The sequence below is a fragment of the Anser brachyrhynchus genome (assembly GCF_964034855.1).
Source record: "Anser brachyrhynchus genome assembly, chromosome: 1".
Classification (NCBI taxonomy): domain Eukaryota; kingdom Metazoa; phylum Chordata; class Aves; order Anseriformes; family Anatidae; genus Anser; species Anser brachyrhynchus.
Genome location: NC_137694.1, coordinates 35,062,009 through 35,083,365, shown reverse-complemented (window position 1 = coordinate 35,083,365; position 21,357 = coordinate 35,062,009).

The following is a 21,357-nucleotide window of genomic DNA, read 5'->3' as shown; positions in this document are numbered from 1 at the left end:
TGCTGACTTGTGGGGGAAAAGCTATTAAGAGAATAGGATATATATAATGAATAAAATATAAAAAGATTAAAAATAAAATAAAATAAAAAAGGATTGTTGAAATAATTCAAAATACATTTACAGCAAACAACAAATGTTTATTTTATAAAGTTGATGTTATGGAGCCTCTTATGAAATATTTTGATTTTTTTCAATAATGTATCTCTAGTGCTTTCCATTCATATATTTTTATGCTTATCTCATCTTTGAAAACTATACTGAATGGAAATGATAGCCCATCACTTTCTTCTCCTGTAACATAAAAAATAAGTTTAGCCTGCAATAATGATAACGATGAAGAGATCAAACTGCATGTAATTTCCAAATAATTAATGATGAGTATAGCATGACCTATGCAACTGCATGACATCTATCCAAAATGGTAATTTTTTTTTATAAGAAAGACACTCAAGAAAAAACAACAGTAGCTGCAGATGTAAAAATCTTAGTTAAAGTCCCCCCAGAAGTTCTGTGGAAGAATATACACTTATGCTCAAAAACATTGAATTGTACAATAATAGATAATAATAATAATAATAATAATAATAATAATAATAATAATAATAATAAAGCAAACAAGGAAAAAAAAGGGAAAAAAAAAAAAAAAAAGAGGTCATAGTATGCCCTGTAGCTGCAGCATAGTGTAAATGCACCTGAACTACTTTTAGAGTAACTTGCGTGAGCTGTCAGAGTGGTCTGGCAGCAGCAGCACAAAGTTCAATACAGCCTGAAAAATCTTTGAGGACACTGAAAAAATCTATTAATGTTCAGCATCTGGTGAACTAGCCCATTTAAAACTGGTGTAGATATGGATGTACTACTCTGCAGCTTAGGTATTAACTTTTGAGAACTGGGCAAGAACATTCGTGGGTGATAAGAAAACCAAAAAAAGCATAGCATAAGGTTATTGTGAAATCACTGTCTTCAAGAACAGATTTACGGAACAAAGAACAGATTTTTAGTAGATATTCAAAACCAGTGAACACAGATCTAATTGCTGGCTGACTGAGTAAGCTGCACAGAAAATGGAGAAATACTTTAACTGAGAAAGTTTCACAGCTTTAGGTGGTCTATATAGGCATATGAGTACGTAAGTACTACCAGAAAACAAATTATGAAAAGTTGATTAAAATCTGAAAATGAATCTGGTTATAATTAATCTTTCTAGAGCTGTAAAAATAGTCATATATTATCCATTAAAATAAGTGAAAAGGAGTTTAATGGCTTAAATTGAGGTTTAAAATTTTCATTAGTGCTCATATCTATTCCAGTGAAGGAGATGATAACCTCAATTGATACAGCTCTAGAAGATTTACCAAAGTATCAGGAAGGCTTAATTAGACTACAGGCAGTCAAAGAGAAAAACTCTCAACTGACACAATAAAGCAAAGTTAAATATTATTAAGAAGCTAGTTCTCAATAGACTAAAACGTTGCAGGACATTTTAATCATATAAAATGCAGTATTTTTTAAAGGTATACCAAATAGTAAAAGTGTAGAAATTGCAAGTGTGTTAGAAATGTTAGGATTCAATACTAACTTTTCAGAGAACAGCATTTATTGCTATTAAAGATGAATGTATTATGGCAGGAGATAAAGTAAATATCCAATGAACAAACTACCATTCCGAAACTGCAGTACAATGATAATGCTCTGTGCTAAGAAACACTGTGCGATAGTGAATAAAACTGAACTTAATACAAGTCCTTCCAGTGTTGATGTTGGGCTGAGTCATTAGGACTCTTTCCATTGACATTATCAGGTTCTGATAGGTATTTGGAAATATGGTGTTTGTAGTTTCTATTAGCTTAAGTAGAGTTATGGTTACTATACACAGGTCCTCCTACCTGACTTTAAACCATCTTAATACTAATCCCCTGCCCCCCCCCCCCCTTTTTTTTTTCACTTCCTCAGTATTCAACGTAGCTGGACAGACATCCCTAGAACATAATTTATCCCATTTTAAGGCAATTGCAATTGATCAAGGACTGCATCTACATGAATTTGTTGATGTGAACCTGTAGTGAGGCTTGGACATGAGCCCTCTACTCAGTTCTGCTTCCTGTGCCTTGGCTCTGCTTGCAGAGCAGTTTGTTGAACACAAGCTTGACACTTTTCTGAAAGGTTTTTAAAAAAAGCCTCCACCCTGGGAACATTCAAAGGCACTCCTACACTTCCTGGGAGCAAGGGGTTCAAACAAATGACTCATCTTGCGGATAAGTTCAAGATATATGTGTAACATAGACATGAGCCATGGGGATTTGTTCCAGGCTAAATTTAATCTGAAGAAGAATCTCTAAATTTCATATATATATGAAATATATGGGCCTAAGTACCAAGTCCTTTGTTTCACTACTATACCGAATTCCTTCCTGATATAGACATAGCTACATAAGACTAATTGAGACTTCAGCTAGATGAGATATAGCTCCTGAGATTAACTCTTAAACAGTTGGCCCATACAGAAAGAAATTCAACACTAATGTGGAAAAGGTAGAATGTTTTGCTAAAGCATTAATATCCATATCTAAATTCAGAGCAATATTGGGAAAGGAGTGAAAGGAAAGATTGGGAAAGGTTACATGTAGATCACTGGGAAAGAATTAAGGATACTTGTTATGTAGTATACTATACATTTAAAAGAGGTGAATTAGCCAGTATTTGAGATTTACAGAAATCACACACTGGCTATGATGAATGTTATTACTTTCATTCCAATATTTCATAGTTACAAGAAGCTGAAAGGTTTCACAATACCTTTAAATTTTTATTGGCCTTAAGGTATGCTGATCAAAAAAATGTTATTGTTTCACATAAAAAAAAATAAAAAGAATTAATGACATACCTCTTTTTTTTTTTTTTTTTTTTTTTACATATCCTATGGAAAGAAATATATAAGATATGTTAGAAACTGAAATGAACTCTCTTTCAGCTTTTTTTTTTTTTTCTTTTTTTTCTTAGCTTTTAGATTGCTGTCCTTTTCTTGCTATATAAATCCTGCGTAAAAGCTCTTACTGTTTGGACAAACACAAGGTTGCTTTTTGTTAAGGCTTATTCAATGGAGCCAGCTAATTTGAGAGAGGAGACAGAAAGCTTAGGAAATATTTTAATAAACTTTTCCAGAAGAAACGATGATGTGAGACAAAAAGATGAAAACAGTTTACTTATACTTTTCTCATAGTACATTTCTGTTTAAAATCACAGAATTAATGGAGTATATCCAAATAAATAATAAGATACATGCTTGAATTGAGCACAAGTAAGACAACACTTTTTCATCTGTATGTGTATTAAAAGACAGGCAGTATATTCCAGCAGTATTAAAATATGCACTGTTTAAACATATTTTTAAAGGCCATTAAAAAAAATATATACATGTTTAGATCCTCAGGATACTTATATTTCAACATTTTGAATTTTATCTCAGTAATCTTTATTCCACATTTTATGCAGCCAAAAAAAAAAAGAACAAAAAATGGGAAAATAATTTGATCGCCTACATCTACACTCTCTCTCTTTTATTTTATTTTTAATTTAATTTTATATTATTTTATTTCATTTTATTTTATTACATTATGCTCTTCCGGTATTTGTCCAGACATAGTTTTTAAATTTAAATCACAGGTGATTCCTTATCTTTTTATGGTAATCTAGTAACTATAATCACTATTGCCCTGGTTGAACAAGACACTTTACCATGTGCCTTATTTTTAGTATTCAAAAAGTGTCATTGACAAAAACCAGACTGTTAGGCTTAACTTTATGCATGTGTTTAAGTGCCTTTTCAACTTAGACTTCATGATAAGAAATCCTGCCAAATCAAACAAAAGAAAAATAGGGCCTGACTTACATCATTTAAAATATTTTTTAAAATTGACAATGGACTTTCCTGAAAGCATCATGCACCATGACCAATAGTTTCTAAATTTTTTTTGATGTACAGATATGGTAAAAATACCACTTAAATGAAAATCGTTGCTGATTATTGTAGTCAAACTAGGGCTAACATTCAGACTAAGTGTTTCAAATGAACTCAGTGAATAACTAACTTGATTTTAGCATACAATCACAAAATACTTTTGGTAGTCATCTACTAAACCTAAAATGTGTAATCAAATTTTAAGTATGTATGAGTATACTTGGGAATCTATATCAGTCGAGTAAAAAATCATGCCAACTGATTGCTGTGATAAAAAGGAATATTTAGGGTGCATAATCAAAGAAGGAATAAGTAGAACAAGGATTAAAGGAATATTTTATTACATTTCTAATACTCTCACTTAGTGAAAACTGTCTTTATGACTTAGATCATAACTTCACAAGGAAAAAGTTCCTGAGTTCCATTTTTACTAGCCTGAATATAACATTTCTGAATATTTGTAGTAGATATCTGTGATTTTAGTATCTTCTCTAAGTCCCCAACTTTATAAGGGATTTTGTTCCTGAAAAAGTTAATGAAAAGTTAACCAATCTAACCAGTTGTTCTTTTAAAATTTGGAGGTCTGATTTAGACTGGTGACTGAAATGTGTATATTTGGTTAAAAATTTCCTGCAATTCAATATCCTTAATAAATAAATAAATAAATCTGGATAACTAAACAATGATACTGAATAATATACAAAGGGTCTCAATTGTTTGCCATTGATAGCAGTTTGGCCATGCAATAATAATTCATTCAGCCTACATTCATCTTCTGTTAGTTTGAATCCAGAACTTGGCAGAAAACTGAGGAAAAAAAGAAAGAAAAAAAAAAAAGTTGGTAAAAAGGTTGGTGCAATCAGCTTTTGTAAGGAGCCTTTATCTAGGGGAAATAAAATTGAGTGAAACAGAACATTCAGACAATAGTCAGAGTATTTTCTGAAAGATTATCTGTTGAACAAGCATGTATTTGTTGGACGGGTAACAGATGAGAAAAATGATTGTGAAGGATAAAGAGGTTGGGTAAGAGAATGAGATTGTTGGACGTGTGATGCAGGAGTAGATGGTAGAGTAGCTGAGAGATGAAATAAGAGGAGGCTGACAGCCCTGCTTGCCCCTTTTCAGTAATGGCAGTTCTACTGTTGTTGAAGCTCTTTTGCTTGCTGATGGATTTCTAGGGCCTTGCTCCTGAGGTCCCCTTTTAACAGGGTACCATTTGGAACTGATTTGAGTGAAGTTAAATGTTATTTATTAAAGATATTGGCAGCAGCCTGACAGACGTTGCCTTCTAAACTGCATTTGAGGGAACCAGACACAGCTCCTACTGCTCTCAGTTTTACCCGTGAAGGAGAGACTTAGTCACAACACCAGGAATGGGCTTTGTTTTGTTTTGTTTCTTCCCCAGAAATCCGAAAGTTGTTGCAGCCACTCCAGAAAAAGAATCTCAGGATATCCCAGTAAAAACTGGAACAGGATATTTGGCTATTTGCAATCTGCACTTTGCTCTTAGTATACTTTGCTGGTATTCCTTCAGTGAGATTCAAATTTGTTGCCATGGAAAAAATACTCTGACACAAACTTATAGTAGGTAAACAACTGGGTGGCAACCCTCCCGGGAGTGTCCTCCTGCAGCCTAAGTGCAAGATGTATCTGGCTGTTAGTGGTAAATAAAAAAGTGGATAACCTGATTTATTTGATGTTCCACACTAGGGATACATTTTATTTTTCATGAATGAAATACTGATAGATGCTGTTATACTTTTGACTGTATTATTAGCACAAGTTGATGACAGAGGGAACCAAGACTGTTTAGAGAGCAACAGATTTAGTGAAGGACTGTAAAAAAGGGAGATCATTAAGATGGAAACAGGGCAATCATACCACAAATACCAATTAAATAACCAATAAACCTCTCAATGGAGAAAGTGCGAACAGAGGCAGGAAGTTTATCTGGTAGGAGAACAGAGCAGTGATAAAGACCAAGAAAAGACATTAAAAGGAAAGCAGTAGATGAAATGGGGCTGGTCAGGGCAGGACAGTAAATTTGTTGCTTTGATCACAAGTCTGTTGAACTTAATGCTGCAGAGATGCCTAGACCACACACAATCTACTAGAAGTGACTTTTTGGTTTGCTCATGCTTTAAAGTTATTGGCCTGGACTCCTCTTGCCTAATCTTTAGCCACCACCAATATTACCCATTAAACCATGTCCCTAGGTTCCACATCCAACCTTTCCTTAAACGGCCCCAGGAACAGCGACTTCGCCACAACCCCCAGGCAACCCATTCCAATGTCTAACTACTCTTTCTGAGAAGAAATTTCTCCAAATTTCCAACCTGAACCTCCTCTTGTGCAACTTAAGGCCATTCCCTCTTGTTCTGATGGACAAGAAATGGGGCTGTAGATAACAGAACTAGTAATGAAAGTCTCAGGTGCTTCAAGAACATAGGTTGAATCGGAGTCATAATATCTACAGATGTTGCCTTCATTTATGTCTATGTCTAACTGAGATGTGTTTTGAGAAGAATTCAGACTTCATTCACATAGTTATCTGGAATATCTCAAGGTCTTCAACATGAGCCTTACTACTTGCACATTTACTGTGTCAAAGTCAGCAGGAGGTAATTCCTGCTGCAGTCTTGCCAGAACATGAAGGCTAACTCCACTTCATGTGGAATCAGAGACAACCAGCAGTCTGGGCTTCATTTGACACTAGTCCTCTTATCTATGGAAGTAAACAGATAAATGAATCATTAAAATTATGATCACACAGAACTTTGTACAGATCAGGATATGCACAAATACTATAGCAAATCATTTTCTGATGTAAGACTTTTCAATCACTGTTGGAAACTCCATGACTGACTCAATCAGCCTGTTTTATCTCTTCTATCCCATAGACATGGTGATCATTCATGGGTCTCCTGTTTATTACAGTCTAGTTCACAGTTTATAAAACCTTCAGTAGCTTTTGATACAAAAATGGTAGAATCTAAGCTTCAGATAATAAGTTATTTTCACCAAAGATTTGTTAAATAAGCAAAGCATAAAATTAATTACATTTTAATTAAATTTCTGAAGTTAATTATTGCAGAGAGTCACTGATGATATAGCATGTGGGGGGCTCTAGATAACAGATTACAGCACTTTGCAATGAAATGGAAACTTGAGAGGATTTTAATTGTCTTAAAACTAGGGAAAACCTAACTTCTGTAAATAAACTGATCAACCGCATTCAATTTCTTTATAGTATCACTGTATTCAGACTGCAAAATTTCATGTTGCTGTGATTTCCCAATATTTGTCATAACACTACAAAGTGGTAGAAACTGTACAGTCCTCTAATGTACAGAGTTTTGATGCTCAACCAGCAGGATACATTTATTTCTTATTATTTTGAATCATCTGTAGCGTTAACAAGGAATGTTGGGTGCTCTTGTCAAGAGCTAATCAGTAAACAGGCATCAGCTGAATATTAAAACAAATAAATAAATAAATAAATCTGTATATTTAAAAAAAAGATAAAGGCAGCTTGGTTATTTTAAATACAGGTCTCATCACAGACTAAAATAGCAGTAAAAAGATTTCAATAATGTATAATGATAACAAGTGAAAATTGTCTTCTGTAACTTTTTTAATGTATTTTAAATCTAGATTCTGTTCTCAGTACACTTCTTCTTCTGTTCTTGTTCACTTCTTTTTGACTTTCTTTTATTTATTTTTATATGTATTTAAATGTATATATATAACAACGAAAATAACTATAACCAGTGGCAACAGCTACATCAAAGTGATGTATATAGTTCACTGTTCCTGCCATTTTCCAGCTTAGCTCCTTTAAGGATTATTCTAGCTCCTCCTCCAGTTTGTGGTTGTATTTCACTTTCTTCAGTTTGGATATATGTCTAGTTATTTTTCTATCATATCTCCTATTATGTATTTTAAACTATATTTTTCTATAGCGTCAAAATCTAAAATGCCTGGGTTTCATGCTCTCCCCGGTACTCTAAGATCTTTTTGGAATCCTAATGAGACCCTATATGGTGACAAAAATAACCAAATTGATTGTAACATAATACGTTAGCCTAAATTGTTGTCATTATTTATTGTACCACATTAACAGCAACAACAGATTGTATTTAAAGGTCATGTCTTCTTTTTTTCTGGTGTGTCAGAGTGTCTATGTTAGGTGATAAATTAATGATAATGTTTGATGATTTAAAAAATAAATAAAAATCTAGTGGTGTGTGAAAATTCTCCAACAGATTTTAATGGAAACTGAAATAAGGTCTATATGACTAATGTCTGCAGATAAGGATTTTGATAGAAATCACGTATTTGTCAGGAGAAAATAATAATTTAAAATATGTAAAAATAATTGAACCTTTAGAGTGTGGAATTTTGTGAATATTTCTTAGTTATTGTTTAATTAAGATGAGCCAGTGTTCATATTTTTCCAGTTATATTAATTGGCAGAGGCAGTAGTGCCTGTCAATAACAGATATTTATGAAAAGCGAGTGTTAGGGATTGGGGGACTAAGTTATGGATGTCTGCACATAATTTTGATAAAACCAGTAAAAATATAATTTGGAGATTACTCAACAGATATTGCCTCTATCATCAAGACTTTAAATACTCTAACAGGCAGAATTTTTGTTTCTTAAGAAAGATAATATAATCTCTGATATGAGATGAAGTTGCATTAAATCTACAAACATTCTGTGCTTATATCTTCAAATATTATATGGAGAAAATATGTCACTTGCATGGTAGTATGACTATTAAAGATTGCTACCTGCCTCAGTTTATTTCAGGTCTACTTTGAGAACAATTTTCTTACCTGCTGGTTAAACAAACTAGTCTGGGGTTGGGAATAGGTGGGGGAGGCAAAGTGTGAGTGAGAGAATATAGAAGTGGAAAGGAATATCATAGTCCCTTAGCACTGAAGAAATAGGGAGGTTTAGATTTTAGTGAACTTCATAATGTAATGAAAGAACTCCGCATTAACTGTGTGCCTTGAAACATTTTTCAGGACACAGAGAAGTAATAAAGTGAGTACACTGTTGGCTGGAGAGTGGTTAACAAGAACTGTTGAGGAATTATATGCTATGATTTTTCTTAATTTTAATTTAAAGTAACTGAGAATGCCTATTATAAGTCATATTATAAGAAATTTAGATTCTGATATTAGTGTTTACGCAACACCTTTCACTTTTCTTTTTCTTATGTTTTAACAGTATTTACTGTTGAACATGCTTATTTAACCAATGGACTATTGATAGATTAGTTTCTTATTGAAAAGTTGAAAATGTGCACAATTTTTGAACCTTTAGAGAGTGGTAGTGATGTGAAAAATATCAGGAAACTTGCTAGCTTGATTTTTGACTTACAAATGGTAACACTTTATGCAATACATTAAGGCTTTAAACAAGATTGGAAGGGGCTAGGGGGTAGGAGATGGGAAAAATTAGGGAAAAATATTTTATTTAAGAAGTGTTATATTGGGTTTACGTGGCAAGATTTTTGTACCAGGAAAAGCTACAGGGGTGGCCTCTGTGACATGAGTTCAGAAGGTGCCTCATATTAGATAGGAGCCAGTTCCAGCCAGTTTGAAAATGGACCCAGCTGTCAAAGCTAAGCCAATGAGCGATACTGTTTGCATGTCTGTGACAGAACACTCATGAAAGGGAAAAAAAAACACTGCACAACAGTAGCTGGGAGAGAAGAGTGAGAAAATGTGAGAGAAACAGCCCTGCAGGTCCCAAGGTCAGTGCAGAAGGAGGGCAGGAGGTGCTCCAGGCATGGAGCAGAAGTTCCCCTGCGGCCTGTGGAGAGGCGCCTGTTGGAGCAGGCTGTCCCCCTGCAGCCCATGGGTCCCATGGCGGAGCAGATCTCCACGCTGTAGCTCGTGCCCCCGGTGGAGCGGGTGGATGTGGCCCATGGAGAGCTCCCGCAGGAGCAGGCTGTCTGGGGGTGCTGCCGCTGGAGCAAGGGAAGATAATGACAATGAAGGAGATGTGGAAATGAAGCATTAGGGACTGACTGCAGCCCCCATTCCCTATTCCTTTGTGCTGCTCAAGGGGAGAAGGCAGATAGGGAGGAAGGTGGGTTTAGGTTGCTTTTAGTTCACACTGCTCTTGTCTATTATTAGTTGGCAATAACTTAGGTTAATCTCCCTTATTCTGAGCCTGTTTTTCTGATGGTAATTGGTGATTTATCTCCCTGTCCTTATCTCAACTCCTGATTTTTTTCATCATATTTTCTCCCCCTGTACCTTTAAGAAGGGAGAGTGGTGGGGCTTTGCTGACCTTGGTTGTGAAAACATCTCAACTGTCTAGGTTCTGAAGGTTTTCTAGTAAATAAAAAACAGTTGTGGGAAAAATAGAGGTTTGTGGGGGGGGAAAAAAACGAAAAAAAAAAAAAAGGGAATGTATCATTGGAAGAGAGTACAGCAAATACTAGTTTTAAATTGTATGTTAGATACCTAAATGGAGTAAGAATCTTAATATGAGTCTCAAGCATGCACATTTTTCACATTGACTGTAGAATACATCAAAAAGAAAACTTCACAACGTTTTTTTCTTATTGATCTTAGTCTATTGCTGGCAAATGATCCTTATCATCTTTATCATCATCAGATGTAAGATAGATAATCTATGTTGTATGGAATACTGTAATGATCTGCTTGATTTTGCATTGGAACAACATGCTGATGTTGTCCAAACCCAGAGGAAAATAGATGTTTCCTCTTTTAGGCACAATTTGCATTCTTGGTCTCTGCAGGTGGCTGGTGTGCAGGTGGCACATGGGTTACTTTGGGTTGCTTGGTCTCCTGAGGATCTATGTACAACTAACATGGGAAAGAAGGTTACTTCTAGAAATGATTTAGAGCACATGAAATAATTCTGATTCAAAACGTCATTTTTCCTACGTTTATATAAGAAATTAAGGAAGACAACCTTGTTTAATAAAATAAGTGCAGTACACATTTGTGAAAAAGCACTTTTTTTTTTTTTGCTCCCCATTATCCATGTATCTATTTTCCATTTTTTAAAGATTTGTCCTTGTCATAAGAAGTAGATGACAAAAGACTTTTCTTTTTTTCCCCCAATATGTTTGTTTTATAATGAAGCTAAAACTTTACTTACGCAAAGAATTAAAACAGCTGTTTCAGCATCTCCAAAACCAAAAAGGTTTTCAGGTTTTAGTAACTTGTTTGTTTCTGCATCACATGGCTGAGTTTAGATCAGACAATAGAATAAAGATTGCTGTTTCCCTGGCCACTCATGAGCAAAATTCAGGACTCATTTTCTTCCTGGCACGTAAGACGAAAACTGAAGGTTTTTTCTTGCTTCTGTCTTGTAAAGAACTCTGCTTATCAACATTTCACACATATAAGGAATCATAGTCCATGTTGACCTTTAGGAGTTGCACAAGCACGTGTATGATTACCCACTTAGCCACTAAAGTGTGAATTTCAATAATTTACAAGTTATGGATTTTTACTTTGCTCACCGGCACCTGCAGACATAAATTAAAACATTTCTCAAATGATTTATTAAGATTAATGTCCCATTCTTATAATCACAGTCTCCTCATTCTTAGACTTGTTTTTTTGGCCAGACTGTTACATTTCATGGAAAGTATGGTCCTGGATAATTTTTTCTCTTTCAGGGAGATTTGTTTCAATCTGAGGAGAATTCTCTGAAGTTTAAATTCAACAAAGCTGACAGAGGAAAGAGCTGAGGCTAAGAAGGACGAGTGGTTTTGTACATTTACATAGAACTTAATGGAGTTTAAAACAACAAAAAGAGTTCTATAAAAATTTAATACAATTTCTTTACAATCCACTATAAAACTTGCAGAACTCAGTAGAGAGTGCCATGTTTTACACAGCCTCAGTTTTAACCATACCATAGAATTCTGTTCTGATATCACAGTGAGCTACTAAATGCTATAAAACTGGTTTATAAACTCAAGAAAAACAAACTCAGATTATCATGCTCCAGGCTCTACAGAGTACTTTGTCATTGGGGGTTCAAAAATGTATTTTTTTTATCTGTTATATTGCTGTATTTTGGTTACATAAAAGTTATCTGAGACACAGCTAACAAAAGTGGTTGTACCTGCCATATTAAATCGATGATTATCCAGGGGAGCAAAAAAACAGAGTAGTAAAAGGTTTACAAACAATAGATGAAGTGAGTAATTGTGAGGGAAGGACCACAAAGGCTATAGTGGAGATTCAGTTGACTGGATTCTACATCACCCATAGATAAACTGGAAATACCTCAAAACTGAAATGGTTTGCTAAATTAAACCTTCAGGAACTCAGCATACAAAATAAACAAACAAACAAACAAAAGGAAAAGAAAAAAGAATCCATGTCAGTAAACTTTGTAATTATCACAGTTATCATCTTTATGGTGCATAGCTTGGGATCAGTGCTTCATAACTTTAGTTTTAAAAATAAGGTAAAAAAAGGCAGAATCACTGTTTTTATAAAGACAGCCATGTGAAAGATTGGCAAACGTGGTGCAGAATGTCATGGCTGATACATTTCTATTGCTTTGTCTTGTATTTCATGTCTTAAAGAATCTTTTCATTCTTGACTGTGAATAGAAACATGATACAGACCTATTACATTCTGAACCTTGTGCCTTGCATCTTTTTTCTGCAAAGTAGGAAATGGAACTTAGGAACATGTGATATGCAATGGGAAATGGCAAATGATACTCAGCATGGAGTACAACTTACCTTATATTGCGCAGACTCTTGTCATCTCTTTTTCAGGTTTTTAATTGATGCTGTGTTTCTTTTGGTCCCTGCTTCTGCGTGTATGAATTACATTGGCTTTCTTGGTATAAACCTCATCACAGACCTGTTAAGCCTGCTTTATGTCTATCTCATCAGCTGGTGAATGTTCAAAACATACACACTGCAAGACAATCTCTACTATGGAGAACTTGCAATGTTTCATATTGTTGAAATAGGACAAGATATGCTACAGGGAGGCAGATTAAAAAAAATAAAAATAAAAAAAAAATCTACATGGACAAATGCCGGAATTCATTTGCTCACTCTGTCTACGTTCTGAGTAAGATGTATATGAGATGTGCCAGACAGCACCATGCTGACTCTGCTAGCAATGTTAGCAATGCTCTATGACCTTACTGATATACTCCATCTCTCAAAAGACTGCTACCAATACTATATTCTACTTCAAAACTGAATATCTCTCTCCAGTTTTGCCATCTAGGACAAAGCACCAGGTGATGCAACAAGACAGATTTTCTAATATACTTTATTTAATATTGATACGATGACAGGTTTTGAAACAAGAATAGATGTGCCTTTCCTCATCCCATATACCCTAGAAATACTGTGCGTTTTACATTTATACAGAAGGATTAATTTTTGGATGGGCATATGTCATCAGAAGAATGCTGATAGAATAGTAGGCTCAGTAAATAATTTTCAGTGATAAACCAGTTACTTCATCTGGAGTCTTAGGTAAGTCCATGGTGTAGTGGACCATGAAAGAAGACACTAGAGCCTGATTCTTCTAGAACCTTTGTCAAGGCATGGAAGTTCTTGCATATTTTACACTGTCATCTACAGGTTTTTGAAAATATAGCACAGACAGTTCACACAAAGTCTACAGTTCTTTAAAAAAAAAAAAAGAGAGAGAGAAATAATTTATTAAAATTTATTTGAAAAGTAATAAAGAGATTAATTTATTTAATGGTTTATATTGTTCAGTAATATGCTATGTCTCTTAAAGAGATGCACAGAAAAATGAAGGAACTTGACTTAAATTTACAACGTTTGTTTCACCACTACGAAATTTACAATTAAGTTAGGTATGTTTCAAATTCAATGATGAAAGAGGTCTGATAAGAAAGTTAGAGAAAAATGGCATAAAAAATTACAGTTAGGTTGTAAAAAATTACGTAAATTCCTAAAGGATACAAGGACCGGTATAGGAAGGCCAGACTTAGCTTCCATTTTTCTGGGCTTAGACCAAAAAGTTTATACTACTTCCCAAATCTCTAGATTAATTTTAAAGCTTCATTTTAAAGTGAAGATGTTCAGGAAGGCTCTGGAAAATTCTCTCCTTCCTGACATACACTGGCAGGAATGCCAAATCTTGGAACTTGAAGCTTCTGCACAAATTTGCAGCTAAAAAGTGAGTGGAATTCTTAGCCCCTTACTCAGAAGCAGACCATTAATGTTATTAGCTTTTGGGGTCTGCATTAGCTGTGCTCACTTACAAAGTTAATATTTTCCCTTTTCACACCTTTTTCATTTGTATTGTGATGAAAATCTACTTTATCAAAAACAGTTTTCAAAATCAATCAATAAATGTTCAAACATCTAGGGAGGGCTGACATTGACTACTAAAAATAATGGTTAAAGTTCACTTAATTGAGATCTGCTTTAATAGATTTCTCTCTCTCTCTCTCTCTCTCTCTCTAAGTCCTTTAATACTCTACAAAAATCCAGTAAAAGTTTGCAGATAATGGCATCAAGGGACAATTTTTGTCTTTATTTTAAATTTCAATACTGGAAATGTTTTGTTGTCTAAAAAAGGTTTGAATAATGCAAGAAGTGTTCTACACACAGCATGTCAACTGATTTCTATTTTTTAGGAGAAAAACAAACTTTCATTTTCTTAGGCTAGAATATTCTGTGATGAGTTAAATGTGAATATTTGATTAGTTGGATAATTTTTTTTTTTCTTGAGAAACTATCACGGCAAATCTTAAAATGTTACCTTATTATTTCTAGGTTTAGTCAATTGTAAAATAAATTACTAATATTCACACACATGCTGGTTTATCATTCATACACATGCTGCTTTATAATAAGAGTGGAAGAAAGGTTGTACATACTAAGGATTCTATATTTCAGATTCAATAAAAGAGTAAAATATGCTGGTTGTTTGAAAATTCAATGTACATCTCGTACTACCTTAATGATGCCTCATGGATTCAGTCCAAAAAGTATAAAATAAAATCTCAGACTTTTTTTTTTATTGTCACCTCAGAAAATGTCTAAAATGCTGTGTATGTGAGCATGCACACAAAGACATGCATGAATTTAAACATGATCATTTTATTATTATATTTATTATTTATAATAATAATTATTATTCTAGTGTGTACTATAGATATACTGAACTTCAACAGAAACATTAAAGCTGAATTGGTATACCAACATTTCCACATAATAACCAGCATCTCTACAGCAGAGGCTCCTTTTTCCTTACTCACGTGAGTAGCTTCAGAGATGTTAATGGTGTTACGCAGATAGGTAAAGAAGGCAGAACTCTGTAATTAATTTTATTTCCAGCTGTTGAGATTTCAGACTATAATTCTAAGCTCTCTAAGCAAACCTCTTCCTTTTCTTTACTTCTTTCCAAACAAATTGATCAGAGGTGCTTTGGGGATTGGCTGTGTGCCCAGTTTCCACAAACACCAAAGACTCCTGCACATTGAGTTAATTAAAATTGACTGCTTGTCTTAGGCAGAAGAAACTGTCTAAATTCTGGCTTGTTCTAAAAAATGATTTAACAATTTCGATAAGCAAAATAACTTGCTACTAAGCTAGGGAATAAAAATAATGTATTGCTTTGCCTTGAAAAAAACAGATCATATTTTTATTTTGCTTTCATTTCTACTTCAAATGCTTTTTATGTTTTTGTTTTTGTTTTCTCTACTCTGCTGCACTGAATTGTAAATTGTTAGATCTGTGTATCCTGAGGACAAGAAGACATGTATCAAATGAAGGATATAAGCAGATTTTACAGGCTGAAGTTCTAAATGACAATAATAATAAATTGTCTTATCCTGCAGGTATTTAAACCTCACAGGTATCACCTCTTGTGACTGAAATTTCTCCAGTGCCTACTGTGACTTTCTCACTTGGGCATATCCAAACTGCTACAAATTGTGCAGCAGCAATTGTATACCTAGAGCAGCCAAGTACCAAAGGTCTCTAAAGTCATTCAATATGCATTTCCTGAGAACAACTGAATGACATTGACAGTAGAGCTCTCAATGAACTAAAAACATGATCAAGATTTATGGCATTCATACATTCAGGTTCAATGCTCTCCTCAGGTTACAGGGTTAAAATTCCCCTTCCTGTAGATGTTTTCTTTCATTTCTAGAGTATATCATTGGCTGAAGCTGGCAAGGGGAAGCACTCCCTACTGCTTCTTCTGCTACTCTACAGGAAATGTGATTCATAGGAATATAGGGAAAGAGGTGAAAGCAGAAATTGGTGGGGAGTGAGAAGATAAGCACTAGAAAGAACATTATGCTATAATTCAGCAGTTATAGTGTTCATAAATTCTGTCTTTACTTCAAGAGGCCCTTTTACACTTTTTAGTAATCTGTCTACTGGGGAAAAAAGATGAACAGGCTCCACAAGAAACCCATAATTGCCTATTTCCCTGATGAGTGGTTGCCCCACAAGGTTATAGAGTCAAGTGGTGGGTGTTTCTAATGGGTCTTGAATTCTATTTTGTATAGTTGTGAATCTTTATGTAGCAGACAGAGAAGGTTGCTGAACAGAAGTGGCCTATAATTTGTTTGAGCATTCTTTAGGGGGAAAGTGACATGAGTTTGGTGGTAGATGACATCGTATCATGGTTTTACTTTATAAGAAAAGGCTTTGGCTTTTGAAGGGACCCATCTTAGGAAAGGGTTCCAGCCTTTGGATCTGAAGTGAGCAGAACCATCTCCTTATATATCTAATTCCCCAGTCACTCCTTAGGGTATCCTATTGATTTGCTATATGTGACTTCCCCAGCACACTAGCTGTTCTGGGCCCCAATCTGAGCATTTAGCATCTCCCAGGGGCTGCAACAGGTGTCCTCAAATCAATACGTGTCCACAAAATATTTTTTAAAAGTATTGTATATTTTCTTATGACAAAGAATTAGGTGTAAAAAAAGACTTTTTTTTTTTTCTTTTCTAAATCAATCCATTTGTCTACTAACTGACATTACTACTCTATCCACATAATTGCAGTAGGGAGGAAATATGTCAAATCCTGTTCAAAGAAGCAGCACAGTATTAATTTTACCTCTTGGAGTGACCTGCAGATCTTAATAGAAGAATTAATCAATCCAGGTAGGGTATTCACAATCCAGGGCATGGAAGTAATGGATTAGACTAACATTAGCCTAGCAATGTTAAACTCTCCAGGGCTCTTTTGAGACATTGGTTTACAGGCCTTAGAAATGAACCTCACAGGAGGACCCAAGAATCAGGTGCTCACGTGCAATGGATCTCTTCTACTCGGTATTGCAAGCAGGGCTAATCTGAACAAATTAGGCCCCTAGTACAGGAGATACACTTTATCCACACTTGTGCTTTTCTGAGGATCAGATTTCATTGTGCCTGTACTCCAGTACCTGTAACTCTTGCCAAGCTGATAATGACTCAAGCATGGTCAAGCTGGCTATCAGTACGTGCCCTCACAGACGAGGAGTTATTGTAGAGCTGTGATTTTCTATCAGTTTGGACTTGGATTGGATGGATTTTCTTCCTCTTTTCTTCACTCCTTAACTTCATCTATACATTAGTGGTCATTGTCTTCTTGTTGGCTCTGTTAGTAATGTAGCTTCTCAGCTTTCACTTTTATTCATTAATGTCAAATGGAGAGACAGATTTGAATTGTTGCACATGGATAATATATTTGCTAAATGTGCTGTTGCTTTGACTAAATGGTGCTGAGCCACAGGAGGAGAGCAGGTAGAGATCAAGCTTTTATAGGTACATTCTAGGGTAACATATCTGACTGAAGTTTCTACTCTGCATGTGCTATAAGCAAGTCCAGACAAATACAAGACCCTATCTTGTTTGCTTTTTTTGTACACATCTTTGTGTATACATGTGATACCCTGGGACTTCTGGCTTCTTGAGGATAACTTAGAGTATCTTTAGACTTCTTAACCATTCACAGCATGTAAAGATATACATTTGGTCTGAATCATCCCAACCAGTCCAGCTAGAATAAACTCCCTTGAAGAACATTAGTTTTAAGAACACCCATTTTACCATTATATTTTGATATCTTTATATTCAAGTAGTGAATGTGTTAAACTCTTCACAAGTTGATGAAACATCCTAAAATAATTTTATATACATATCATACAGAAAAAGGCATGGTATTAGACCTGGTTTATGGATAGCAAAGTGAAAGAAAGAGAAAAAGTTCTGGCTCTTCCGTTATAAGTGCCTTCTTTTCAAAGTGCTGTGTTTAAAATAAGTTTTACGTAGCATCTCATAAAAGTAAAATATTTGCAGCTCACCATTTACCTGAAAATACAGCTACAAAAATAGAAAAAGAAGAAATCCTGTTTCAAGGAAGAAGCAAATGAAGGGTTGAGACAGGGTGGAAAGAAAGAGGGAAAAAATAATTTTAGGAGGGATTCCGGGAGTATTGTATGTACAGTGTCATGTAGAATTATTACCTGCAGGGATTTATGTCCTTTGACGACTGCTATATACTTTCTTAAAAAGAGCAATATACATAGGCTAACCATCACACAGCACTACTGTTTAGAAGGGTAATGGAGGAAATAGAATTGGTAGCAGACACAAGGTTAAAGTGTATGTTGCATGCTAAGGAATTTATTATAAACAACTTTTTGGATGTAACCAACAAGTAGATGTTGCTACAAAAGAAATTTCTGATTTGAGGAATTTTTGAATGGAGAGACAAAAGAAATATGAGAACAAATGCTCATGGCAAATGCTTGTATATGCCATGTGCTTCACCATCTTTTCAATGCGAGATTATTGTTCTCCTTTCTTACTGAAACTAAGAAATAAAATACCATGTGCATTGGACTGAACATATTTACTGAAATCAGTTAAGTAAGCAACATTTTAAAGGAAAGAAAAATATTTTTGAGCAATTTTATTTTGTTTTTTAGCATTGACAGTGAGAAATTATATATATATATATATATATCAGAAATATTCTCTTTCTCATTTTTAACTATACCTGTAATGCACTATGCTAGCTACTGTCATCAGTATTAATTTGTCCTGGCCTGTACTGCTCTTGTTACCTCATATAAAGCTCATTTAAAACTAACTTGGGTATGTCGTTGAACTGTGAAACACACTTATTTTTTGTTTCTTAAGTCATTGCTGTACTTTGATTTGTAAACTATTTTTCTCCTTTTACTTTATTGCTTTCCCTTTAGGTATCTTTTATCAATAAGTTCATGTGAACCAATGATGATTTTTAAGCATTTCTAGAATGTAATTTTAAATTGGTAAACATTTTTTATACCCTTTAAATGTAAATCTGATCTGAGCCTTAAGGAGACTGAAGTCTGAAAGGGATCAGAAGTTGGATAAAGAGCAATACAATGAAAAATGAAACTGAAACCTTTAGTAAGGAAATTTGCTTGATCCACCCAACTGCACGGATTCATTTTAAAGTAAAAGTGACCCAAACTACTATTTTTCTTATTTATACTGTGTTGAGTTTTGTGTAATTTAGAATTACTGAATGAAAGATAGATACAACTAACAGAAACATATTTAATACGGATATCGGTTACAGAGAAAAAACTATCATCTCTGCAAAATTTGATTCTTCAGCAGAATCTATTTACAGTCTTCAAAGTGATGCTGTCACTGTTAAAGGCCAAGTGCAAGCAAATGATCAAGTTTTACTGAAATACTCAAAGAACTGTAAACCAGGAATAGCTTGAAAGTGGGGATATTATTTTACCTAATTGTTGTATGAAAAAAAAAAAAAAGAAAAAAAAAAAGGTGAGAAACCTGGCACAGCAGCAAGATAGCTATCACAACTTTAAGATAAAAATCATTACCTGAGAAGAGAATGTAATTTGTTCTTAAAATAAAAATAAATAAATAAAAATCTTCATTTTCAGGTTTCAGTTTCTTATAAGAGGTAGCAAAACTGCTAACACACTGAAACTAATATGATGAAAACAATAGGTGCACCTCTTCTTAAAGTCTATTTTTCCTTTCCAGTTAAGCCATTATTATATTTTTCCTTTTCCAGTTAAGCTTAATACATAAACACTATTACTACATACTATTATTCTCTTTTTACTTCTTCATTATTATGTTTTCTTTGCTTTTGTATATCTGGGAGGTGATGTAGAACTCTTATCAATCAAGCTATGTGTTTTAAGTGTCACTTTATAAGTTCTGAACATTGAAGAAGGAAATCAGACAACTGATTCTTGGACTTGGACAGTCTTAGAAGTTGAGTAGAAGCAAGAAAACATACATCAAGTTTCATGAAAATTCTTCTGACCTTAAATCATTGAATCAGTTTTCTCTACAGTTGACTTGAAATTCAGATTTCAGTGTGGTCTACAAAACAAGACAACTTTGAAGTTTTTAGCCTTTTTTAATATTATCTAAGTTTAAGTTTTTTAACAAGAGAGGTACAGGCATTCTTTCATACTTGATAAATGTCTTTACTTGATGGACATTTGGGAGGGATAAAGGAAACATTTGTTCATGAAATCAGCTTGGTATATGAGGTACACCTACCCACTGGGGACATAAATAAGCAAATGAGACCAGTAAAATGTTCCTCACTTTTTTTTTTTTTCCTTCTATTTTATAGCTGCAGAAGTTAGACGTACATTGGAACATTAAAAACTTTTGCCCTCCATGAGGTGCCCATCTATGCACATGTTTTTCTGTTTTTCCCAAATGCTTGCTCTAGTTCTGCATGTGAGACATTTTAGAAAGTGGAGGTGTGTATGAGCTAGGCTTTTGAGGGATGCATGTCAAAGAAGTTCAGAATAAGGTTTCTTTTTTTAGATATCCAGACAAAGTATTTAACCATAAAGTTCCTACAACATAGACAGTCAATGCTATGCCCAAGGATCTGTCTCAGTTAAGCTAAAGATGCTGGCATCAATGCTGATTCTTCAGTCCCGCTCAGTCTACTGCATACATTTTCCTTTTAACAATAACAAAGAGTAAGGGAGATCTAAAGGATAGTTATCTTTAGATTTGAAGTCAGCAATTGGGAAATTATTAGAAATACGATGCTACTGCCATGCGCTTTTTTGTTCAAAATCAGAGACTGACATGAAGACAGAGACTGACTTCTTTTCATACCAAGACTAATAAAAGATTCCCCTTTTACTTCAACATCCTAATGGATTCACCCTTTTTTTAAATAGTGCCTTTAAACATTGGAGTTCTTTTTCTAATTTTCCTCACTTAGGACGATGTAAATGCATATTTTCCCACTTCCTACAAAAACATCTTACTCTCAGATAATAGTTTTTATGAGGTTTTTGAAAAAAGTTGATAGTAGGGAAATGTTTTGGGAAGAAAAGCCTCTATTTTCCTTTTGAAGTTTTACTAAGACA